At 44.7% G+C, this 27,373-nt stretch overlaps 1 long non-coding RNA gene across 1 annotated transcript in view; it reads right to left on the bottom strand.

Annotated features, from left to right (window-relative positions):
* The window catches only part of LOC130281770 (uncharacterized), a 46,961-nt gene extending 22,649 nt beyond the window's left edge, over positions 1-24,312 (bottom strand). Inside the window, exon 1 of the long non-coding RNA XR_008846102.1 lies at positions 24,206-24,312. This is a non-coding gene — a long non-coding RNA (uncharacterized LOC130281770). The remainder of the gene's footprint in view (positions 1-24,205) is intronic.
* Positions 24,313-27,373: the final 3,061 nt, after the last annotated feature.

Genomic DNA, 27,373 nt, shown 5'->3' on the forward strand with positions numbered 1-27,373 from the left:
GGAAGCTCGTATTAGAGATCTAGAGGAGCAAAATGCAACATTGAGGGCGATTGACAATCTTACAGAGCAAGCAGTTAGTGGGGTAGAAATGGAGGTTGGAGAAACTAGCCAGGAGGCCCAAGTAGGGAGCTGTGTTAATGTAGTTAGAGGGACTGGAAAGGGGGCAAGGAAAAGGAAGGTCACTTCTGCTTCTGATCTCCCAAGTAAAATTGCCAAGTTGGGCGATGATGCGAGGGCCTCAGTATCAGAGATGGCAACCCTAGTGGATACTGTTCTCCCTAACAGCCGGGGGAACAGCTCAACTAGTAGTCTGCGGGATGGTAACGCAGGTAGGCCAAGACAGTTAGTTGTGGTAGGGGACTCTATAATCAGGAAGACGGATAGAATAATTTGTCTCCAAGACCACCTCAACCGAATGGTTTGCTGTCTCCCTGGTGCCAGGGTTCGGCATGTGGTGGAAAGGGTGGACAAATTACTAGGGGGGGCTGGGGATGACCCAGCTGTCGTGGTCCATGTGGGAACCAACGACAGAATACATGGTAGGTGGAGGTCCTTGAAGAATAATTACAAGGAACTAGGTGCCAAGCTGAAGGGAAGGACCTCTAAGGTTGTGTTCTCTGGAATACTTCCTGTGCCATGCGCATCGCAGGAAAGACAGCGGGAGCTTAGGGAGTTAAATGCATGGCTTAAGTCGTGGTGTGAGGGGGAAGGGTTTGGGTTTTTAGAGCACTGGGCTGACTTTTCATTGGGGTACAAACTCTATTCTACGGATAATTTGCACCTGAATGGAAGGGGGTCTGCTGTGCTGGGGGAGAGAATCCTGGAAGGGGTGGCTGAGTATTTAAACTAGGTGAGTGGGGGGAGGATAATAAAGCAAAGAAAGCAGACAGTGGGATGGATAGGTTAGAGAGGGGTCAGGACATAATGGCGGGTGGAGAGGAGTCCTGTGGGGGGAAGTTAAGAGCAGTGGATAAGGAGATTCATGCGTTACAAACCAGCTGTAAAAATAAATGTAGCCCGAAAAATTGTAATCCCAATAATTCAAAAAATTCCATTAGCCCCAATAACTCGATAACTACAATAAGCCCCATTAACTCAAAAAATACCGTTAGCCCCAATAACTTAAATAACAACGTTAGACGCAATAACGCAAAAAATCCCATTAGCCCCAATAACTTAAATAATAACGTTAGACCCAATAACTCAAAAAATCCCATTAGCCCCAATAACTTAAATAGTACAATTAGCCCTTATAACTCAAAAAATGACATTAACCCCAATAACTCTGAAAATCCCATTAGTGAGACTATATGTGTAAAACTTAATGGAAATGTAAAGTGTATGTTCACAAATGCCAGAAGCCTAGCAAATAAAATGGGGGAGCTTGAGGCCTTGATACTGGAGGAACATATTGATATAGTTGGGGTCACTGAGACATGGCTGGACTCCTCGCATGACTGGGCTGTTAATCTGCAGGGGTTTACATTGTTTCGCAAGGATAGAATGAACAGAAAAGGTGGTGGAGTCTGTCTGTATGTAAGAAGTGGTATGAAAGTCAGTGTGAAAGATGCCATAGTGTGTGATGATTCTGAGGAGGTGGAATCACTGTGGGTAGAATTACAAAAGGAGGGAAATACTGAAAAAATAATATTTGGTGTAATCTACAGACCCCCTAATATCACTGAAGAGATAGAAGGCCGGCTGTATAAACAAATAGAGAGGGCCGCCCGGGCAGGTACAGTGGTAATAATGGGAGATTTTAACTATCCAGATATAGATTGGGGCCGGGGGTTGGCTAAAACTACAAAGGGGAGAAAATTCCTAAATTTATTGCAGGATAATTTTATGGGCCAGTTTGTGGAGGACCCAACAAGAAGTGATGCCTTGTTGGATCTGATCATTTCCAACAACACAGAGCTGGTTGGTAATGTAACTGTGCGGGAAAACCTTGGTAATAGCGACCACAATATAGTTACTTTTGACTTAAAATGTAGAAAACAAAGACAGACGGGGAAAGCAAAAACATATAACTTTAAAAAGGCAAACTTCCCTGGGTTGAGGGCTGCACTACAGGACATAGACTGGGGGGAGGTGTTCTCAAATGCTGATACAGAAGGTAAATGGGACATCTTTAAATCAACTCTAAATAACTATACAGCTAAATATATACCAAAGGGGAACAAATATAAAGGATTAAAACTAAATCCTACATGGCTGACAAATGAGGTTAAAAGAGCAATAAACAACAAAAAAATAGCCTTCAAAAAATACAAATCTGATGGGTCAGCTATAACATTTAAACAGTACAAGGAGCTTAATAAAATCTGTAAAAATGTAATAAAAACAGCAAAAATTCTAAATGAGAGACAGGTGGCCAAAGAAAGCAAAACTAATCCTAAATATTTTTTTAGATATATAAATACAAAAAAACCAAGGACTGAGCATGTAGGACCCCTTAATAATGATAATGGGGAGGTTGTCACGGGCGATCAAGAGAAGGCGGAGCTACTGAATGGGTTCTTTAGTTCTGTATATACTATGGAAGAAGGAGCTGACATTGGCCAGGTCAGTGCTGGTAACACATCATATAATGTATTGAACTGGCTTAATGTAGAGATGGTACAAGGTAAGTTAAGTAAAGTAAATGTAAGCAAATCTCCAGGGCCGGATGGACTACACCCAAGAGTTCTTAGAGAGGTAAGTTCAGTAATATCTGTACCCTTGTTCATGATATTTAGAGATTCTCTGGTGTCTGGTATTGTGCCAAGGGACTGGCGCAAGGCTAATGTGGTACCAATCTTCAAGAAGGGCTCTAGGTCTTCGCCAGGCAATTATAGACCGGTAAGTCTAACGTGCATTGTGGGTAAATTGTTTGAAGGACTTATAAGGGATTACATACAGGAATACATAGGGGATAATAGTATTATAAGTGATAGCCAGCATGGGTTTACTAAGGATAGAAGTTGTCAAACCAATCTAATTTGCTTTTATGAAGAGGTGAGTAGAAGCCTTGACAGAGGAATGGCTGTGGATATAATGTTTCTGGATTTTGCCAAAGCGTTTGATACTGTCCCTCACAGACGTCTGACAGGTAAGTTAAGGTCCTTGGGCTTGGAAACTTTAGTTTGTAACTGGATTGAACACTGGCTCATGGATCGTACCCAGAGAGTGGTGGTAAATGATTCGTACTCTGATTGGTCCCCGGTTATTAGTGGTGTACCCCAAGGTTCAGTACTGGGCCCGCTGCTGTTTAATTTATTTATCAATGATATAGAGGATGGTATTAACAGCTCTGTTTCTATCTTTGCAGATGACACCAAGCTTTGTAGCACGGTACAGTCTATAGAGGATGTGCATAAGTTACAAGATGACTTGGATAGACTAAGTGTCTGGGCATCCACTTGGCAAATGAGGTTCAATGTGGATAAATGTAAAGTTATGCATCTGGGTACTAATAACCTGCATGCGTCGTATGTCTTAGGGGGGATTAAACTGGCAGAGTCACTGGTAGAGAAGGATCTGGGTGTACTTGTAGATCACAGACTACAAAATAGCATGCAATGTCAGGCTGCTGCTTCCAAAGCCAGCAGGATATTGTCATGTATAAAAAGAGGCATGGACTCGAGGGCCAGGGACATAATACTCCCCCTTTATAAAGCATTGGTACGGCCTCACCTGGAATATGCTGTTCAGTTTTGGTCGCCTGTTCATAAAAGGGACACTGCGGAGTTGGAAAGGGTGCAGAGACGCGCGACTAAACTAATATGGGGCATGGAACATCTTAGCTATGAGGAGCGATTAAAGGAGTTACAATTGTTTAGTCTTGAGAAGAGACGTTTAAGGGGGGATATGATAAACGTATATAAGTATATAAATGGCCCATACAAAAAATATGGAGAAAAACTGTTCCAGGTTAAACCCCCCCAAAGGACGAGGGGGCACTCCCTCCGTCTGGAGAAGAAAAGGTTTAGTCTAAAGGGGCGGCACGCCTTCTTTACCGTGAGGACTGTGAATTTATGGAATGGTCTACCTCAGGAACTGGTCACAGCAGGAACAATTAACAGCTTTAAAGCAGGGTTAGATACATTCCTGGAACAAAATAACATTAATGCTTATGCAGAATTATAAAACTACATCCCTTTCCCTTATCCCCTTACATCCTTCCCTTCAATCCCCTGGTTGGACTTGATGGACGTATGTCTTTTTTCAACCATACTAACTATGTAACTATGTAACTATATAATTTCCTATTAGCAATCCCTTTGCATGGATTGTGCAGGAATACAAAAACATGGCTTCTTCCCTATTCCAATAGTGCCACAACTTTCCATTGGTTGTGCCGGGTACTGCAGCTTGTCTCTATTGAATAAAACTGAGGTCAGCTGCCTATATATATATATATATATATATATATATATATATATAAACCTGTGGACAGGTGATGCACTGTTCATGTGAAAAAATAGAAAATAACAACCATTTTATAATTAAGGCTTCTTTCACACTGCCGTGTGACACAAAAGTCTGACGTTCGTCGGGGAACCTGGGGAGAATAGTGGGAGGAAAAATACACAACGTTTTTTCCTCCCGCTACTCCTGTCAGAAAACAACAGTGCCCGACGGACCCCATAATAGTAGATGGGATCTGTCAGGACCTGTTGTTTCCCATTGTGCTCTATCAAAATTAACGTCCGTTAAGGCCCCCCAAAAAAGTGCCTGACAGACTTTTGCCGATGGGCACAAAGGCATTGTAAAAGAGGCCTAACCTGTACAGCCTCCTTAGGGTCTTTTGGATAAAGTAAATTGTACAATGTACAATAAATAGTTTACTACAAGGTGCAAATACAGTAGTACAACAAAAGGCATAATGCATGAAAAAGCTTTCCCTGATAGAAGGTGTGAATTTTGTGTATTTAGGATTCCCTGATAGGTCTAAAGCTATGGCCCATATATACATAGCTAGCTGCCTACCAAAAATCACTGGCTGGTAAGTGACACTGACAAATCTTCACACCAATGTGGAGATCAAGTATTGTCAATCACCATACACTAGAAGGATTGTACATAGTAGTGACACAATCTAACAATGTTCCTGGTCCCAGCTGCAAACAAAGAGAGATGACAGACGAGACACCCTACTGACTGTGGCGGAGGTCTTCTTTAACTTGGAGAGACCAGAGGTAGAGGTAACAAATGTTATTACTTCTAATACAATACGCTGATAATAAAAAACTATAATTTTTTTGTACAAGTTACAACCTGTTAACACATAAGAATTATTGTTACTTACAATTTAAATGATTTCAAACATTTCTAATGATAATTTCCAAGCATTAATGCAGCAAAAAATAAAAAAATTAATAAAAAAAATAATAAAAAAACACACATAAAAAGCATTGTTCTCAATTGGTGAAAACAAAACATTGACATTATTTATACAATTTCTACACATATAACAAAACTAGTCATAATGAGAAAAGAGGGCTGAATGGTGAAATATTTCTTAAGATTTATTTATAGCTTTTATACAGCATACTAAATCATACAGAATAGTACAGAAAACACCATAATTCCAAAGTCATTACTTCTCATTAAAGGGAAACTCCCCCCCTAGACATCGTATCTTATGACCATGAAGAGACCCAGCACAGCACAGCAGACTCAGGGAGGAAGTGAATGCATGGTGAGTAAGGACAGGCTCAGTGCTTGCCTCAGACACACCCCTTCCTGAGCAGTGGATTTCAGAATGAGTGAGCAGCAGAACAGAGGGATTTGTGGGCCAAATACAGAAGCTAGATAAATAATAAGATGTGTAAAATATCTGTATGACCTAGTGATAAAACATATATAAGTAGGGATCTATCGAATCTAACAAATCCGAATTCGCTACGAATTTCAGGGAAAATTTGCTTCACAATGAATCCAAATATCGCCGTGATTCGATCGCACAAATTGCTTCATTAAACTCCATTTAGTGCAGTCCAGGTTCCAGGACATCTAAATGGTGGCTCCACATGTCAGGACTTGGGGCAGGGAACACTGGGAAGGCAGGAACATGGGTAGGCGGGATGACCCTGAATCACATGCAGCATGCAGCCTATCAGCAGCCAGTTCCCCCTGTGGTGTCACTGCCCTATATAATGGGCAGCCATCTTGCGGCCAGTCACTTTAGCGTTCTATTGCAAGGAGAGAGGGACAGAGAGCAGTGTGTGTTGCACAGAAAAGCATTTTTACAGCAGTGATTCACCTCAAGCCCAAATACAGCCTAGAAGCACTGATAGGGAAGGGAGAGAGATTGAGAGAGAAAGTGCAATTTTGGGTGTACTACACAGCGACTGTGTGCTGCAGCACTGGTGTGTACAACAACTGAAAAGCTAATAGTAGCCAGCCAGTTAGGGTGAGCAGAGCACTAAAAGCCACAATCACCTGCTATTAGTGCCTAATACAGGTTGTGTAGTGGAGCGTATTGTCCCCTATTAAGTGTAACCTGTGCATACATAAGTGGTGTACCATTTTGTTTCTGTTATATTCCTAAGGGCCTAGTTACTGTGAAAGGCCAGCCAAAAGTACACACCTGCTGCTGTTCTAGACAAACACTTTTTTAAGCATAGTGAAGTGTATTGTTCTCCCCACATAAGTGCATACCACGTACGCACATCTACGTGGTGTACCATTGTGTTCCTGTTATAGTCTTAAGGGCCTAGTTACTGTGAAAGGCCAGCCAAAAGTACACACCTTCTGCTGTTCTAGACAAATACTGTTTAAAGCGTAGTAGAGCATATTGTACTCTGCTCATAAGTGCATACCATGTACGTACATCTAAGTGGTGTACCATTTGGTTCCTGTTGTTGTCCTAAGGGCCTAGTTACTGTGAAAGGCCAGCCAAAAGTATGCACCTGCTGCTGTTCAAGAAAAAAATACTGTTTTAAGCGTAGTGGAGCGTATTGTACTCCCCTCATATACACACTAAGTATGTCAAGCAGAGAAGTGCCAGGCTGTGCACAGAAGAGTGATAGAGGCCTAAATTCATCAGGCGCAGGCAGAGGTCGCAGCAGACTAAGGGCGAGGGGCAGCAGGAGTCGCAGCGAGAGGCCTGAGCTCCTGGTATCAGCTAGCAGTTGTGTCTCGACCAGCATGTCATCTGCTGTCATTGATTGGTTAACACGGTCATCCACTTCATCACAGGTGACATCTGACACCCCCAGTCAACAGTCGGTGGGTTCCTCAGACACAACCCTCAGTTGGCATGGTCCAGGAGCAGTCCCTGCCCTCCAATTGCCTCTGTCCTATGCTGTTACCTCCCCCATAGAAGAATTCTATGCTGTGGGTTCAGCTCCACTTTTTAGTCACGACGATCTACTAGAGGACAGTCAGCAGCTACTGCCCAGCCAAGAAGTGGAGGAGACATCTGCTGCTTCCTCTGCTAGGTGGGCAAGTAGTGATGAGGAGAGTGGCGTGGTAGGTGGTGTTGGAAGCATTCAGGCTCCTGAAGCAGACACTGTTGAGGAACCTGAGAAGGACATCAGTGACGTGCAGACACAACTCGATGATGATGAAGCCGATCGCACTTGGGAGCCAGGTGCAGAATGGGTTTCATCGTCATCGGGGGAAGAGGGTGGCAGGTTACCCGTGAGGCAGCAGTTGAGCCAGCAAGGTGGTAGCATTGTTGGGAGTTAGCATGGTGGCGGCGGTGGGATGTCTGGTGCCAAATCGTGCCCGGGGTAGACCACTTGCTTCACAGCAGTCTACCTGCCTGGTAGGTAGAGGAACAGGCAACAGAAGCAGTCAGTCAGTGCGGACTGTTGGGGGGAAAATCAGCTACTCTGCTGTGTGTGCCAGTTTTTCATCAAGTATCCGGAGGATGTTAACATGGCCACATGCAATTTAAATAAATATCTTTAATCTTTTCAATTGTGAGGCCCTATGGTCTAGTCAGGCTGTTGCCACCTCCAGGCTGGGTCAGTCAGCCACTATATGGTCTCCTCATGCTGCCGCCACCTCCATGCTGTGTCATTCAGGCACTATATGGTCTCCTCATGCTGCTGCCACCTCCACGCTGTGTCATTAAGCCACTATATGGAATCCTCTTGCTGATGTCAACTCCAGGCTGTATCATTCATCCAATATATGGTCTCCTCATGCTGCTGCAAGCAGCTTAAAAAAACAAATAAATGCATATAGTAGATGACTGTAGGACACCACTGGTCTTTGGATCTGTGAGCTACAGTATTTTGTTTTATTGGACTGTACCCAATTCTGGAAGGTTTTTATACAGTGCTGCCTTTTTTTTTTTTTTATCTGCTCCCCAAACCCATACCCTCTTTATTTCTCTCTCTTTTCCAGTTGTCCATGGAGCACTCTGCTCCTAATCTCTGCTGAGAAAATCCGAAATTTTCTCCCCCTATTTTGGTTTACCTCATAATGTATGTTTTTTCTTTCTTTATTACATGCTCCATTGTTTTGCGTTGCGTTTGTATTGCGGTAGGTATTTCACTGTTCATGAGTTAATCTGATTTCGCCGGCTGTACTCCTGCTGAATGAAGTCATCAAGCTTGTTTGACAGTTTCTTGACAGGGCTAACACCACATGAGATTTGCAGCCCCGCAATTGGAGTGAGAAAAGTCACCGGCTTTGCTGCACAATACAGAAAATTGAGTAGTAAAACAAAACAGTTAGATCTGTATAATACAAAAACATTTCCTGGCACAAGTTCAGAATTTCACAAAGAAACTGCATGTTTACTGATCATATTTATTTATTTTTATCTTACATATCGGAGTATTTGTAAGCGTTTGTTAGGATTCGGCTAGCTGGATGTGGATCCTCTGTGTCAGCGAGGGATTGGCGTGGACTGTGTCGGTGGACCGGTTCTAGGTTGCTACTGGTTTTCACCATAGCCCGCCGCAAAGCGGGATGGTCTTGCTGCGGCGGTAGCAACCAGGTCGTATCCACCGGCAATGGCTCAACTACGCTGACTGCTGAGAAGGCGTGGGACAGAAGGACTAGGCAGAGGCAAGGTCAGACGTAGCAGAAGGTTGGGGCAGGCGGCAAGGTTCGTAGTCAATAGCAATAGCAGAAGGTCTGGAAACACAGGCTTTGGACAACACTAAATGCTTTCTCTGGCACAAGGCAACAAGATCCGGCAAAAGAAGTGCAGGGGAAGTGAGGTTATATGGACAGGGAGCAGGTGGAAGCTAATTAGACTGATTGGGCCAGGCACCAATCACTGGTGCAATGGCCCTTTAAATCTTAGAGAGCTGGCGCGCGCGCGCCCTAGAGAGCGGAGCCGCGCGCGCCAGAACATGACAGCCGGGGACCGGGACCGGTAAGTGGCTTGGGATGCGATTCGCGAGCGGGCGCGTCCCGCTATGCGAATCAAATCCCCATCGTGAATGTCAGTGCAGCGCTCCCACTCAGCGGGTCTGACCGGGGCGCTGCAGAGAGGAGAACGCCGCGAGCGCTCCGGGGAGGAGCAGGGACCCGGAGCGCTCGGCGTAACAGCATTTACATGGAGGATGTAATAGGGAGGAAATAATTGAGGATAATAGTATTGATCTATGTTCACACACGGCGGAATTTCTGCAATTTGGACAGAATTCTGATGGAATTTCTGTGGTGTTATAATTTTGCAGAATCTGGAATGCGGAAATTCCGCTGTTCGAATGGGATGACAAAATCCTTTAAACATAAAGTGCATTAAATTTTGGCAGAATTTTCTGCTGAATTATTCTAACAGCCTTAGAAGTGATAAGTAAATTACCCATGTGAACAGTTACTTTTTAGGCTGTGTTCACACTTGAGCCTCTTTCTGACACTAATAATAGTGTTGCCCAGTGTTTTCCAAACAGAGTGGCTCCAGATGCCTCCGGGAATGTTGGAGTTGAAGTTTTGCAACAGCAGGAGGCACACTGGTTGGGAAACACTGGTGTAGCCTGTTCCTACCAGGAACTTAAAGGAGATGTCTCATACTTTACAGTAATATTACAGAAAAACATATGCCCCCCCCCCCCCCCTCCCCCGCGATCTCCTGTATGGAGCCCCGGCTCTCCCATGATATATATGGAGTGGGCATGGCAGCCCCACTTCGGGCGGGGGTCATTATGTGCTGCTCCCAGGGAGAGCCATGGCTCCATACAGGAGATTATGAGAGGCCCCAGCGGTCGGACCCCCCACAATCTATAACTTATCCTCTATCTATATATAAGACCAGGATGGTCTTTGTCTGTCCCTAAGGCTGGGTTCACATTAGGTTTAGCACATACACTACTCAAGAAAATAAAGGGAACACTAAGATAACACATCCTAGATCTGAATGAACAATCCAAGTGTAAAAGTTGAGCTCTCCTGGGCGCTGGTCTCCGGTAAAGCAGTAGGACACGTTTCCAGGTCCAAAATATATTTTATTGCACTAAAAACAACTTGTTTCTGGTCTGAAAAGGACCCTTCCTCAGGTTTTGGTTAGATCTGAATGAAGGAACTAATCGTATGAAATACTTTCGTCTTTACATAGTTGAATGTGCTGACAACAAAATCACAAAAAAATGATCAATGGAAATCAAATTTGTCAACCCATGGAGGTCTGGATATGGAGTCACACTCAAAATCAAAGTAGAGAACCCCACTACAGGCTGATCCAACTTTGATGTAATGTTCCATTTGCACAACAGCATGTGAAATTGATTGTCAATCAGTGTTGCTTCCTGAGTGGACAGTGTGATTTCACAGAAGTGTGATTGACCTGGAGTTACATTGTGTTGCTTAAGTGTTACCTTTATTTTTTTGAGCAGTGTACATGAAATACACACCTCAAAAACAAAGACATTTTTGCACATTAACAAATATCTATTTTTAGAATTGTTGTTAAACTTATATCTGTACTTTTCAATATTCATTTTTTTCACATTCAAAAGAATGTTTTTTCTCTTTTAAGTCTTAGTCCATGTAAATTTGGAGATGTATAATTGTTAATGTTGTCTTATGTCTCATTGGTCTCATTAGCTTCATGTAGGAATGATAAGCCGGATAAATAAACTGGGTTCTTATGGCTTTAGCTCTTATTTACAAGGCTTATGATACAAATGAATGAAGGAAAATCCATTGGCTTTAAAGAAAAAAAAAACTAGTTTCTCCTACCGAACAAAAGCTTTACCCCAGAGTCCCATAATGCTAATCTCTAACATCTTCACTTCCCTTTTGCCTGCGGTAACTAATTTTTTTTTTAATTACTTTTATCAGAAACATTGGTCAACAGCTTAATTTACAATGAGGGATTTCCCATTTCGAACCTAAAAGGAAAACATACAGCCCGAGGAAGTTATATTCAGTCATGTGCAGTTCAAAGGACCAACTACCAGCCCATGTCTGACTGCAGTATGTAATTTTCTCTCAGAATGGTTTAATGCTGCCTGCAGTCTGCGAATTCCCACTGGGTCACTACTTGCTGTTGTCCTATTTCACCCTATCATTGAGTGGGCTAATTCATTTTTTTTCTTTGCAGATCCATAGGGAAAGGGATGATAATGTTATCCACTTGACCTCGTATGTCTCTTAGGAAATGGATAGGAAGAAAGGAGGGGGTGGGGGTGGGCAGTCATGAATAAAAAGAGACTCCTGCTTACAGAACTGATTTTCACAATAATGGTAACATATGTTTGCATTTTAAAACCTGCGGGAGTGTGGCGAGCGTGCCTGTGTGGCTGGGATGAAAGTGCAATGGGGAGAAGGAATGGACGGAGGAGAGAATACACTAGGAGAGAATACACCAGGTGCTTGCTGTCAAACCGGACAAAAAACTAAAATCAGCACAATTTAATGTATAATCTAGTGCCTGCCCAAAGCCCCATTCATTGCTTGTGTCGCCTCTGTAAATGTTTACTTTTAGTTACATTGTAATGACACACAAGGGCTAAATACCTTGAGACTGATGTTAGGAATATATAAATAAATCAATGACCTATCTTTATTAACATTTGGAATTTACATGTAAATTTGTAGGGATTTGGCATTGAATATTTAAGGTTTTGTTTTAGAAATCAGCAATGATTTGTTTGTCGTCAATATAAGGATATTTGAATTCTTCAAATTATTTACTAGGCATATTATATTATGGCTTCATTTAGATAAATGACAATACACAATAAGACAAATGAATGTAATAGGAAATGTGGGAGGACCTAGAATTGCAACAACCACAGAACATTTATAAACGTTTTCTACTTGAAAAAGTATCGGAAGAGAACACCATGTCCAACCTGCAGCGGATTCAACCATAGGACATGAGCTCTGTAAATGAATCGGGTGCACACTGCGCAGGCGAGAGAATGAGGACGATTCACTAGTGCACACACTCTGAAACAAACAGCAGGTCAGACCTGGAATTGTTATGAACTACCGTATATACTCGAGTATAAGCCGACCCGAGTATAAGCCGAGACCCCTAATTTCAACCCAAAATCCCAGGAAAAGTTATTGATTCGAGTATAAGCCTAGGGTGGGAAATACATCATCCCCCCCTGTCATCATCCAGACCCGTCATTAACATCCTGATCATCATCACCGCCTGTCATCATCCAGACCCTCATCATCATCACCTGTCATCATCCCACACATCCCCCCTTCATCATCCCCTTGTCATCATCCCCACCCCCCTTCATCATCCCCTTGTAATCATCCCACACACACCCCTTCATCATCCCCTTGTAATCATCCCACACACCCCCTTCATCATCCCCTTGTCATCATCCCCACCCCCCTTCATCATCCCACACCCCCCTTCATCATCCTCTTCTCATCATTCCACACCCCCCCTTCATCATCCTCTTCTCATCATCCGCCCTCAGTGGTCTTCAACCTGCGGACCTCCAGAGGTTTCAAAACTACAACTCCCAGCAAGCCCGGGCAGCCATCGGCTGTCCGGGCTTGCTGGGAATTGTAGTTTTGAAACCTCCGGAGGTCCGCAGGTTGAAGACCACTGCGGCCTTCGACATCATCCAGCCCCCTCTCACCCCCTTTAGTTATGTACAGTACTCACCTCCGCTCGGCGCTGGTCCGGTGCTGCAGGGCTGTCCGGAGAGGAGGTGGTACGGTGGGATAGTGGTTCCGGGCTGCTATCTTCACCGGGGCCGCCTCTTCTCCGCGCTTCCGGCCCGGAATAGAGGCGTTGCCTTGACAATGACGCAGAAGTAGGTTGGCAATGAACGTACCTCTGCGTCGTTGTCAAGGCAACGTGACAATTCTGGGGCCGGGCCCGAAGCGCTTAGAAGAGGCCTCCCCGGTGAAGATAGCAGCCCGGAACCACTATCCCACCGGACGACCTCCTCTCCGGACAGTCCTGCAGCACCGGACCAGCGCCGAGCGGAGGTGAGTACTGTACAGAACTAAAGGGGGGTGAGAGGGGGCTGGATGATGTCGAAGGCCGCAGTGGTCTTCAACCAGCGGACCTCCAGAGGTTTCAAAACTACAACTCCCAGCAAGCCCGGACAGCCGATGGCTGCCCGGGCTTGCTGGGAGTTGTAGTTTTGAAACCTCTGGAGGTCCGTAGGTTGAAGACCACTGCGGGTGGAGAGTTCACTCGAGTATAAGCCGAGGGGGGTGTTTTCAGCAGGAAAAATCGTGCTGAAAAACTCGGCTTATACTCGAGTATATACGGTAAAAGGAAAAGTGTCAGAAAATGTTTGAAGAATGAGTTATGGTTGGCATCACTTCCTTTTTTCAGACATACTTGCTTGTGTGGGGAAAAATAACTATATAAAACAATATAAAAACAATATATACATATCTTTATCTATAATAACCTTATGAATCTGGAATGAATACATTGATAAAGCTGCCATACACACTATAGGGGACATACTGAAAACTTCCTGTGCCAAAACCTGGTGCAATTTACAGCAAAAAACTGGCTTACATGATTAGCTCCATATTTTTTTAAATATATATTTTAGTCCTTTTTTGGCACTTGACAACTTGAAAACTTCACTTGACAAGGAGGCGTGGCATACCCGAAAGTGGCGTGGGAATGGGCATGACTTAAATGGGTGTAGTAACGCCAAATATAACCTTTTGACAGGTGTGGTGATGTTGTTGGCCATACATGCAAAGACTGTCCGTAAAGTATCCAGCCATTGTTAATATAATAAGAATGATTTCTACAACATAGATTTAACCTGACAGGCAAGGAGATTGGACTGCAATGTACATGTATGAACATGGACTACCTTTCTGTACTAGACTTCCCATTTAATAGGCTGAATGCTTTTGAGTGAGCATGTGTACATGATAAATCTGGTGTCTACTCTCAGGGCCTTATTAGATGGATCAATTATTGGGTGAACAGGCTGATATCACCTGGTGTAATAGGGCCAAAGATCAGCCAAGGAGACTCGACTTTACCCAACTTTAAACACCAAAATTAAGTCATCTAATTGGTGATCTAAACTTAGACTAGATAGTCTAGGGATGTACCTTATTAATCAAACAGCATAGCCACAGTAATAAATCTAGTGTCTAGTTTATACGTCATACTAGACAGGTCGATTACAGGGTGAACATGCCGACACTCCCTGCTGTAATAGAGGCAAAAATCAGAAGACACATTTTTTGACCTGCTAAGAAATTATTGGCCGTTGGTCATACATTTCCCCAGTGAGTGGCTAAGCGGCATTATGACACACTGGGCCCCAACATAACTCTGGGCCCAAGCATCATGCTGCAGCTCAGGAAGATGATTGGAGTTGGGGACAGGAGCAAGACATTAGAGTCTCTGCGGGAGTGCTAAAGGTAAGTAGATAATGTTGTTTATACTGTGAAATAGGCAATGTTCTAAAAAGGGGTTAATGGCGGACATCTGCGTGATTGCGGATGTCCGCCATTACCATCAGGTAATGATAGCAGCCAGGACCTGCCGCGCATGACTCGAACACCGCTCTGGTGCTCGCGGTCATGGTGGCGCGTAAATGTACGTCATGGTGCGTTAAGTACCACAGCACCATGGCATATATTTACGTCCATTGTCGTTAAGGGGTTAAATAAGCTGCCACTAGGTGTCTCCCTACTTGTCCAGGGTACATCTCCTCCTCCCGCATCTCTTGCACAGAATTCTTACTACTGCTGGCCTGGCAAAAGTCCAAAATCAAGAAATGCAGTCTGGAGTGCTGAGAGGTGTGTGTGCAGCCTTAGCCAATCATAGCTCATCTCACACACTGAACTGCTCTGAGCTGTGTGTAGCAGATTGAGGGAGGAATTTCTCCACTGTATGGCTTCAGATGATGTCCCGGCTACTGGGTAACGCCCCTTCCCAGTCTGTGAATCTAACTGAGACTGAGCAGAAAATACAGAGCAATATCAAGGTAGAAAACGAAAAAATAATAAAAAGAATAAAGGCAGGGGGTGGTTTATCATGATGGGGGCAGTAAACTGGGAAGATTATAAAATCATGACTGGTACACAAGATCATGACGGGTACTCTTTAAGAGGAAAGGCAAAGGAAGGGGGTGGGAAGTAAATAAATACTGAGCCCTCCCATCTCACGATGAGGTAAGCTACAGTATATAAACTGTCACAAAGAACAAAGGGCATATTAATTTTTTTAGGGGACCCCGTCTCTTATTCTGACAAATAAAACCACACTATATGATTCCATATTCGCCTTTCCATTCAGAAATATTAAATCCATTATTGTTCTCTGTTTGGAATTTCAATATTTAACAACACACATGGAACTGGAAAATACCAAGCAGAAGGCACAGAGAAGAACTTGGTGAAATCTGATTATAATTTTACAAGTACCTAAATAGCTCTAAAACGGCTCCCTGCTAATGGGGTTTTACCTCAGACCATGAAAAGCAGCCAAAAAGCTTCTGTATATCTCTGCAGGGAAGAACCCTTCTGTTTGTGTTACTGAGTTTTAACAGACAGCAGGGGAAAATAAACTGCTAAATGAATAAGCCAGTCCTGGCCAGTATCTGTGCGTTTTTGGCTACTTCGGCGCTTATTTTCAGCAGTAACAAGAAACTGCAGAGTAGTGTGGGATTAGCTGTTCTTTCTGAGACCCCCCAATAATTGAGTCACTTTTATTAGAATTTATGTAAAAGGAACTAAACAGAAAGTACATTGTCAAATGTAATTATGAGAGCGCACACATGAAATAGAGATTCATTCAGTTTTATTGTTTAATCTGACACAAAGCGAATAGTCTATTTCACTACCCACTGCCAACACATATGAATTCATTATTTGCAAAAAAAAAAAAAAAAAAATGTTATTCTCTGGTAGCTGAGAATATTCAGAGTAAGCCTAAGAGGTCAACTTGCATGGTTGCACTTGGCACATTTCCTGTCACTATTAAAGGGGATGCCACTGGCTCTGATAGCCTGTGCATTTGGAGACTGCACCCCCAATGTGGCCTTGATGACATGTCCATCATTACAGCTTTTTTAGGCTTGGTTACCATTGCTGTTGTGTTCTGTCCCTTTCTGGGTCCATTCAGCTCTCTTTTTCTGCCGAATGGCCCCAAAATGAGTCAGAATACAACTAAACTAATACAACAGGATAACCACCAGGTACTGCTGGATCTCATTGACCAGAATGGGGTCAATTGGGGATCTGGTAGTTTACCAATGGTGCATGCACTACGACTTACGAGGGACCTACACTTTGTTGCAATCCATTTCTGGGTGCCTTTTGACGTATGTTTGGGGTCATTGTCCTGCTGAAAGACCCAAGATCTCGGATGCAAACCCAGCTTTCTGACACTGGGCTGTACAGTGGCGACCCTAAATCCGTTGGTAATCTCCGGAATTCATGATGTCTTGCACACAGTGCAAGAGGTAGCAAAACCACCCCAAAACATAATTCAACCTCTACCATATTTCTCTGTAGGTACTGTTCTTTTCTTTGTAGGCCTCATTCCATTTTTGGTAAACAGTAGAATGATGTGCTCTACCAAAAAGCTTTTTCTTGGTCCTATCTGTCCACAAGACGTTTTCCCAGAAGGATTTTCGCTTACTCAAGTTCATTTTGGCAAAATGTAGTCTTGCTTTTTTATGTCTCTGTGTCAGCAGTGGGGTCCTCCTGGGTCTCCTGCCATAGCGTTTCATTTCATTTAAATGTCAACGGATAGTTCACACTGACACTGATGCTCCCTGAGCCTGCAGGACAGCTTGAATATGTTTGGAACTTGTTTGGGGCTGCTTATCCACCATCCAGACTATCCTGCGTTGACACCTTTCATCAATTTTTCTCTTCCGTCCACGCCCGGGGAGATTAGCTACAGTGCCACGAGTTGTAAACTTCTTGATAATGTTGCGCACTGTAGACAAAGGCAAATCTAGATCTCTGAAGATAGACTTGTAACCTTGGGATTGTTGATATTTTTCCACAATTTTGGTTCTCAAGTTCTCAGACATTTCTCCTCTTTCTGTTGTCCATGCTTAGTGTGGCACACACAGACATACAATGTAAAGACTAAGTGGACTTCTCTCCTTTTTAACTGCTTTCAGGAGTGATTTTTATATTGCCCACACCTGTTACTTACCCCAGGTGAGTTTAAAGGAGCATCACATGCTTGAGTTCAAAGAAAAAAGATCAGCTCACTACAGTATAGTTCATGTATAGACACCGCTGCATGAGTGTTGGAAGCACGGATGAAGGAGCTGCCTCTCCTCGTGGTAATTGATGTAGAAAGTAGGTAGGATCCAGCACCCAGGAAATGGAGTAAAACTTAACGTTTAATTCAACACATGTTAAAAACTGGTTGCCACATAAGCGGCAAGTTACATGTCACTCTAAAAACGGATGAAATGCCGACGCATTTCGAGCTAGTGCTCTTAGTCATGGCTTAGCCACAGCCTGGATGTGGCTGAAGCATAAGGAGTCCATATAGTGTCTGAATGGCACAGCCTGGAGTTGGCAGAAGCATGAGGAGACCATTGAAATGTATGATTTTGACATTTTAAATTTTGAAACTGAAATTTAAGATTTTGAAATTTTAGCTAACACTCTCAAGTTTAGTGTCCCGGGCCCTGGCGTATGATTACAAAGGATCAAATCTAACAAGGAGTCACCTGGCAGCACAATGACAGAGCCTGGAGGTGGCATCAGTATGAGGAGACCATATAGTGGCTGAATGACCGCCTGGAGTTTGTGGCAGCATGAGGAGACTATGTAGTGTCTGAATGGTGCAGCCTGTAGCTGGCTGAAGCATGAGGAGAGACTATATAGTGTCTGAATGGCATATCTAGGAGCTGGCTAAAGCATTAGGAGAGACCATATAGTGACTGAATGGCACAGCCTGGAGTTTGTGACAGCATGAGGAGACCATTGAAATTAAAGATTTTGATATAGAAATGTAAGATTTTGAAATTTTAGCTAACACTCCCAAGTTTTAGTGTCCCGGGCCTCGGCATGTGATTACAAAGGACCAAATATAACAAGGAGTCACATGTCGCATGGCAGCACAATGACAGAGCCTGAAGGTGGCATAAGTATGAGGAGACCACATAGTATCTGAATGACCGCCTGGAGTTTGTAGCAGCATGAGGAGACCATATAGTGTCTGAATGGCACAGCCTGGAGTTTGTGGCAGCAAGAAGAGACCATTGAAATTTAAGAATTTGAAATTGAAATTTTAGCCAAATCTGCCAAGTTTTTGTGTCCTGGGCACCGGTGTGTGGGTACAAAGGACCAAAGCTAACAAGGAGTCACATGTCCACACAATGAAAGCCTGAGCCTGGAGGTGGCATCAGTAAGAGGAGACCATATAGTGGCTGAATGACCGCTTGGAGTTTGTGGCAGCATGAGGAGACCATATAGTGTCTGAATGGCACAGTCTGGAGGTGGCTGAAGCATGAGGAGACCATATAGTGGCTGAATGGCACAGCCTGGAGTTTGTGGCAGCATGAGGAGACCTTATAGTGGCTTAATGGCAGGTTGCAGCAGCAGCATCAAGAGTCCTGAAAGTGACTCGGTGATAGAGTGGTGTGGTGGGTGGCAATACCAGTACCCAGTGACGAAGGTGGGTGAATGAAGGTCTGATGCGGAGGAATGTTTGTACCTGGGGAGTAGCACCTTATTAAACGTTACTTTCCTGGAAAAGCTGCTGAGTTGCCCATAGCAACCAATCAGATTGCTTCTTTCATTTTTCCCAAGGTCTCTGCAAAATGAAAGAAGCAATCTGATTGGTTGCTATGGGCAACTGCACAACTCTTCCTCTACAATGGTTTTGATGAATCTCCCCCATAGAGGGAGATTTATCAAAACCTGTCCAGAGGAAAAGTTTCTGAGTTGCCCATAGCAACCAATCAGATTGCTTCTTTCATTTTTGAAAAGGCCTCTGAAAAATGAAGGAAGCAATCTGATTGGTTGCTATGGGCAATTCAGAAACTTTTCCTCTGGACAGGTTTTAATAAATCTCCCTCTATGGGGGAGATTCATCAAAACCAGTGTAGAGGAAGAGTTGTGCAGTTGCCCATAGCAACCAATCAGATCGCTTCTTTCATTTTTGAAAAGGCCTCTGAAAAATGAAGGAAGCAATCTGATTGGTTGCTATGGGCAACTCAGAAACTTTTCCTCTGGACAGGTTTTGATAAATCTCCCTCTATGGGGGAGATTCATCAAAACCAGTGTAGAGGAAGAGTTGTGCAGTTGCCCATAGCAACCAGAGTGCTTCTTTCATTTTTGAAAAGGCCTCTGAAATTTTCCAGGAAAAGCTGCGGAGTTGCACATAGCAACCAATCAGATTGCTTCTTTAATTTTGCAGAGGCCTTGTGAAAAATGAAAGAAGCAATCTGATTGGTTGCTATGGGCAACTCAGCAGCTTTTCCATGAAAGTAAAATTTAACCACAACACTGTAACCCTCTGTCCTACCCCGGGACTCGAACCAGTGGTGGTCTCCCATCCACTGTGCTGCCAAGACGCTCCTGATTTTTTTTTACTGTTTTACATGCCATGAGATCCCCATAGACCACAATGGCAATCGATTTCAATGGGCAAAAAATCACAGTTAATGCACTAGTCATAGTTCCCTATACCATTAAAGTAGGGAGGGCTCAATATTCGCAAATATATGCATATATTTTTGCAAATGCGCAAAAAAACCCGAATATAACGAATATGCGAATATATGACGAATATTCGTCCATATATTTGTGAAATATAACGAATTCAAATATGCCTATGCCGCTCATCACTATTTGTGAAGTGTTGGTGTGGCACCATGGTCAATCTACTCTGATGCATCAGGCATTGGTGGGTGGAAATCCTGGCTGATCCATGCCTGATTCATCTTCACAAAGGTCATTCTCTCCACATTTTTCGTGGACAGTCGAGTTCTCTTTGGGGTGACTATGGCCCCTGCCACACTAAACACCCACTCTGATAGCACACTCCTGGCCGGACAGTACAGCTTTTCCAGGGCAAACTCTGCTAGTTGTGGCCACAAATCAAGTTTTGCTGCCCAGAAGTCCAGCAGATCTTCTAGGTGTGTTTGCATGGGCATGTCAAGGCATGCCACCTCCTGCTGATTCAGGTCCTGCTCCAGGTCTACCTGCTGCTGATGAGTTGCTTCACTATGCGGGTGAAGAAAGGTGACTGTAGACTCAGGCTGTTGCTGATGGAGCTGGTACTGCTCCTGCCACCCCACCCCTCCCCAGCAGCCATGGCAGTGGAAGGTGAGTGCAGGGGGCCCCCCGATTCAGACCTGCGAGAGGATGGACGATGGTGCCGATAGGCATCGGCCAACTGACTACATAGGATGCTTCTGTAGTAGGTCAGTCTTTCCTCAGTGGGTGTATTTTGTGGTGGTAGTGAGGGTCCAATAAGGTGGAGAGCCAGAAGTCATCCGCTGCCGAATGGTGACAATTCGGCTATCCCCACACAAGCAAGTGAGCATGCATCATGCCGTTTGTGCAAGTGACTCGGAGGAACTCCCTGCCTCCATCTCCACTGCATACTGCCAGGGTGTGTCTGGGTCCTCTGTCTCACCTTCCTCATAACCCTCTAGCTCTTCTGGCTGCTCCTGCTCCCCCTCTCCTGTCAGTTTACTAGAAAAATCGCAAATTTAGCAAAATCTAAACTGTGCTCCACTGTGCTCATGTGGCCGTGAGATGTAGGCGCCACGTCTCCAGTGCCCTGACCAGCCATCATTTCCAAGACGTGTTGTAAGAAATGAAGCAGTGGAATGACAACATTCATCCCGTAATCCTGGCAACTTACTAATAATGTGTCTTCCTCAAAGGTCCTGAGTAGTGTAGAGCGGCATAGGCCATATTCGAATTCGCGAATATTCGCGAATATATGGACGAATATTCGTCATATATTCGCGAATATTCGCATATTTGTAATATTCTCGTTTTATTTTCGCATATGCAAAAATTCGTGACTGCGAAAATTTACATATGCGAAAATTAGCATATACAAAAATTTGCATAAGCAAAAATTCGCATATGCGAAAATTCGCAAGCCAGTCTCATACAGTAGTATTAGAGCCTTCTTTACACCACACAAGCTGGAAGCAGAGAGGGGTGATCACTGTGATGTGTACTGTGAAAAAAACAAAAAACGAATATTCGTAATTACGAATATATAGTGCTATATTCGCGAATATTCGCGAATTCGCGAATATGCAATATTCGCGAATAAAATTCGCTTTGCGAATATTCACGAGCAACACTAGTCCTGAGCAAATGGCAGGTGTCACTTATGAACGGCCACTGGTTCACATTGAAGTTACACAGGGGAGTCCCCCAACCCGATTCCCATTTCCAGTTTTCGTGGAGTAAGCCATGCTCCGATTTCTTTACAAATTACTTTTAGCAGTTCCTCCCCTGTGTGACTTCGTTCACCTAGGCAAACCATGTGAAGAACAGCGTGACACCGCCGTGCCCTGCACCCATGGTATGCTGAAGGGCCACTGACACTTGTCTGGGCCGTGGAGGCTGAGGACACAGTGGAGCATGAGGAGGCAGAGTCGCACACTGTCACAGGAGAGTGTGGAGGAGGAAGCGGCGTGACCTGTTCAAGTTGGTGTTGTGGCTGTGCAGGAACCACATTCACCCAGTGAGCCGTAAAGGACATGTATTGTCCCTGACCATATTTACAGCTCCAGATGTCAGTGCTGCCATGCACTTTGGTACACACCGACAGGCTCAAGGACTGGCCCACCTTCTCTTCCACAAAATTGTGCAGGGCTGGTACTGCCTTCTTCGTAAAAAATTACGGGTTGGCACTCTCCACCTCGGCTCGGCACAAACCATCAGTTCTCTGAAAGGTGCAGTGTCCACCACTTGAAAAGGGAGGGACTGCAGCACCACCAACTTAGACAGGAGCGCATTCAGGTACTGCGCTGTTGGATGAATGGGCGCATACTGTTGTCTCTTGGACATGGTTTCGCTAATGGATTGTTGGCGGAATGACTGAAAAAAAGTAGGAGGAGCAGGAACATCTGGAGCGACAGAAGTAGGGTACGACACATTGCTCCCTTTGGCTGAGGTGGTGGAGCCTTGGCTGGCTGAAAGAGGGAGCAGCGTGCCACTGGGTAATGCAGCAGGCTGGACCACTACATCGGAGCCACGATTCTCCCAGCCCGCTTTATGGTGGCGCAGCATATGTTGAGCAGGGCCGTGGTGCCAACATTGGGACCCTGGCCACGCTTCCCCTTCTGCCAACATATCTTGCATGTGGCTATTATTAACCTCCTACAGATGCTTGATGAAAAACTGCCACACCGCCGAGTAGCTGATTTTCCCACCAACAGTCCGCACTATTTGACTGCTACTGCCGCCGGATCCAGGAAACCCTGTTCCACTATCTCCCGGGAAGGTAGGCTGCCGCGAAGCAGGTGGTCTCCCCCGGGCACTTCTGCCACCATTCTGACTGCCAACCATGCTACCACGTTCCTGGCTCTGGGCAACCTGCAACTCTCTTCTCCTGATGATGATGAAGCCCCTTCTGCACCCGGCTCCCAATTGCGATCAGCTTCATCATCATCAACAAGTGTCTGCACGTCACTGATGTCCTCATCAGGTTCCTCAACAGTGTCTGCTTTAGTACCCTGAACGCTGGCAACACTGCCTCCCACGTCACTCTCTTCATCACTACTTGCCCGCCTCGTGGGGGATGCGGCGGATGTTTCCTCCACTTCTTGGCTGGGCAGTAGCTAAGTAGTAGATCATAGTAGTAGTAGTACATTGTCCTCACTGAATAGTGGAGCTGAACCCACAGCATAAGATACTTCTTTAGTGGAGGTAACAGCATATGACAGAGTCAATGGGAGGACAGGGACTGCTCCCGGGCCATGCCAACTAAGGGTTATGTCTGAGGAACCCACCGACTGTTGACTGGGGTATAAGATGTCACTTGTGATTAAGTGGATGACCGTGTTAACCAATCGATGACGGCAGATGAGTTGCTGGTCGAGACATGACCGCTAGCTGATACTGGGAGCTCAGGCCTCTCGCTGCGACTCCTGCAGCGGGACCGCGGCGATCTGACATCTTATAAGATGTCTAGGGGCGGAGTACCCCTTTAAATAAGCTTTTCTGTGTAACACACAAACAGGCTGTCCGTCCTATCTCTCTGCAGTGTCATGAATGAAGTGACGAAACGCAATATGGCTGCTGCTCATTATATAGGTCTGTGACATCCCAGGGGTTACTGGCTGCTGATAGGCTGCATCCTGCATGTGATTCAGAGTCATCCCGCCTACCTGCCTTCCCGCCTTGCCTTCCCGCCTTCCCAACATTCTTTGCCCCATGTACTGACAAATGGATCCACCATTTTAGATGCCCTGGAGCCTAGACGGCATTAAATGAAGTTTAATGAAGTGATTTGGCGATAGAATCGCGGCGATATTCGCATTCGTTGCAAATTGAATTTTTCATGAAATTCGTTATTAATTCAGATTTGTCAGCTTCGATTTGCTCATCTCGAATGGCCATGACTGTATACAGTAATGCACTCCACAAATGTTGTTCTATAGCAGTGGTTTGCTGGGAGTTGTTGTTTTGCAACTGCTGGAGGTCCACAGTTTGAACATCACTGCCCTATAACTATAAGTAGTTTTATAACTATAACTATAAGTAGTAGTAGTAGTAGCTCTATAAGTAGTTTTGTGGTCATGTATTACTTACTATAATAAATAGTTATTATTGGCCCCTCCCTGGTTAAACAAAGCACTGTTAGGGCTAACAAACAAAACAAAAAAATTACCTAATCTCCAGCATTTCCTGAAGTAAGTGGAAAGGTGTTGCAAAGTGATGTGCTTTTATAGAAAAGTTCATACAGGTGTGTACTTTGGACTCTTCTCAGTTCTATTTTATTGACCAATAGACACCAGTTGCCCCTAGCAACCAATCAGATAGCTTCTTTCATTTTTCACAGGCCTCTTTAAAAATTAAAGCAACCTGGTTGCTATGGGCAACTGGGCAACTTTTCCTCTACACAGGTTTTGATAAATGTCCCCCAGTGAAGCAGATATACTAATGCTAATACACATAGGGTCACAATAGACGGCCCAAGCCATCCTGTAAGGGAGATCTGATCTCATAGATCAACGCAAGTTTACTGGGCCTATCAGACAGCTTGAACACCATGCGGAGAGGGCTGTGCAAACAATAGCATGATCATTTGTTGCCCTTTAACACAATTAGCCCCCAGGATATGTGTGACCAATGGCAAATTATTTCTTTGCAGGTCAAAAAGTTTGGTGGCTGATCTTTGGCCTTATTACACCAGGTAATGTCAGCCTGTTCACCCAATAATTGGCCCATCTAATAAGGCCCTTGTAACGCTCACAGTAATAGTAGTAGCGCTGCCTGTGTGGTAGATGACACAAACCGTATCAAGGAATGGGGTCTAAGGTGCCGCTGGTCTTCACCAGAGACCACCACAAGGCAGGATGGGTTTGTTGTGGCAGGCGACACTCAGGTCGCTACCCCCGATACGACTCGACCACACAGGTAACTGGGCAAGACAAGGTACAGAAGGATGAGGCACAAGCGTAGTCAGACTTAGCAGAAGGTCAGGGCAGGTGGCAAAGGTGCGTAGACAAATAACGTAGCTGAAGGGTCAAAATACACGGGAAAGGCAAACAGACAACATGAACGCTTAATCTCAGGCTAGGGGCACTGAAGATCCGGCAGGTAAGTGTGGGAGGTGGGGGAACTTATAACTGAGGCACAGATGATTACTTAAAGTAGTATTCCGGGCAAAAACATTTTATCCCCTACCTCAAGGATAGCAGATAAGATGCCTGCCATGGCCGTCACGCCCCCTCCCATAGACATGAATGGTGGGGGCGTGGCGGGACATCATGTCCCCAGTCCCAGAAACCCGGAGGTTTCCGAAACTGGAGACGCAGCTTCCGCATAGAATGCGGGTGCTGCAGGGAGATCACGGGGCTTTGGATAGGGGATAAAATGTTTTTGCCCCCTTTAATTATTGTGTGTACCGGCCCTTAAAATTTTCGAGCTCCGGCACGCATGCCCTAGGAGACGGGGACATGTGTGCCGGAGCAGAGAAGCAGAGGAGGATGCAGAAGGAGCATGTTGTGAGTGATGGGCTGGAATTCAGATGCGGGCACGTCCCGCGATGCTAATCCCAGCCGGCTGCAGCAGGAGACAGGGCCATAGCGGAGGAAGGTGAGAAGCGGAGAGGTGAGCACTCACGGGTCAGAGTACCAGACTGGAGCTCTCCTCGTAACAGCCCTTAGACTAGATACCAGATTTATCACTGTGGCTTTGCTGTTTGATAAATATGGTACATCCTTAGACTGTCTAATCAAAGTTTACAATAGAAAGGAGAGACAGCGCTCCGTGGTGTAATATTGTCAGGATCAGTACACACTAGTGAGAACTAGCGCTTACTAAGGATGGTTACACTCCACCAAGTGTAACAATGGGAATAGCATAAACATGAAAGTGCCTGCAGCCGCTCCATGTCAGATCCAAGAGACACACTCTTCTATAGCAACAATTCCACCAAAGCACAAAGGGAGTAAGATGGCGCCAGACAGCCAACAAACGGGAGAAGATAGTTTATTTCAGATAGACTGCTTCATTAGGCATGCCTGATAAAGCAGTCTATCTGTTGGTTGTCCAGCGCCATCTTACTCCACTTGTGCTTTGAAGGAATTGTTGCTATAGGAGAGTGTAATCTAAGCTAAGTAACCTGTTTGTTGACTTTTGGCAAAATGTTTACATAATTTGGTGTTTGAAGTTACATCTTTCCGGTTAAGTCATGCCCCACAAAAATAATCTGTCTAAATGTGTGCCACCATATGGTGCCTCTGTGAGGGACTATCCACTCCCCTAGAGGTAATTCTTCAATGAGTAATATGGCTGTGCATTGGAGTAGGTCATGATTTTTGGATTTAGACTAGGAATGAGATAAAATTTATTTTTGGTTGATTTGCTTAAATCAATTCAATTCAGATTTAATCCATGTAAATGAATGAAACAACGTCTAGATTATCTCCCTATGTGTTCAGATCCGACACTCAGACTCGGGTGTCTTGTAACACAAAAAAAATATAAGAAACAAAGAATGATCCAGCAGTTTCAAAAGAACAACTTTATTTCCAAATCTAAAATAAAATCCATACCTTCCGTTCTAGATTGAATGGGATAGAAGTATGGATTTTTATTGGTGTGGAACAAATTCCTATCAACAGTTGAAGGATTATGACATGGTTCCTCTAAATCCTGTAAAGATAACAATGCTTGCTGTTCACAAAAATCCATACCTCCTCATTAGTAACATCTAAAGTACGGTCCATAAAAGATGTATCCGATACAAAAAAGTTTTTTTTATAGTAAAGTAGACAAACAAATTTGTTCACATCACACAAAATATAATTGGAAGGCGAAAAATGTAAACCCCGTGCTAGTAATGAAACATGTTCGTATGAGAGTGTCCTGGAAGATAGGTTAAGTACACCCTGTATAGGTTTGGATTGATCAGATGCAATGGGACGTCTCTGTACTGTGGATTTCTTGGTATGTTTATGTCCTCCTCTTCTTATTTTTGGGGGTTTGTTATCCCCGAGTATGATTGTTACGCCGAACGCTCCAGGTCCCTGCTCCTCCCCGGAGCGCTCGCGGCGTTTACCTCCATGCAGCGCCCCGGTCAGACCCGCTGACCGGGAGCGCTGCATTAGTATCACCGGCGGGGATGCGACCCGCGTAGCAGGACGCGCCCTCCCGTGGCTTGCATCCCAATCCCCTCACCTGTCCTGTCCTCCGTCGGCTCAGTCCCGGCGCGCGCGCCGGCTCTCTGAGGTTTAAAGGGCCAGTGCGCCATTGATTGGCGCCTGGTCCAATCAGTATATTCACCGGTGTCCTCATTATAAAAGCCCACTTCCCCTTCCTGGTAGTGCCA

Source organism: Hyla sarda, chromosome 7 (assembly GCF_029499605.1).
Source record: "Hyla sarda isolate aHylSar1 chromosome 7, aHylSar1.hap1, whole genome shotgun sequence".
Lineage (NCBI taxonomy): Eukaryota > Metazoa > Chordata > Amphibia > Anura > Hylidae > Hyla > Hyla sarda.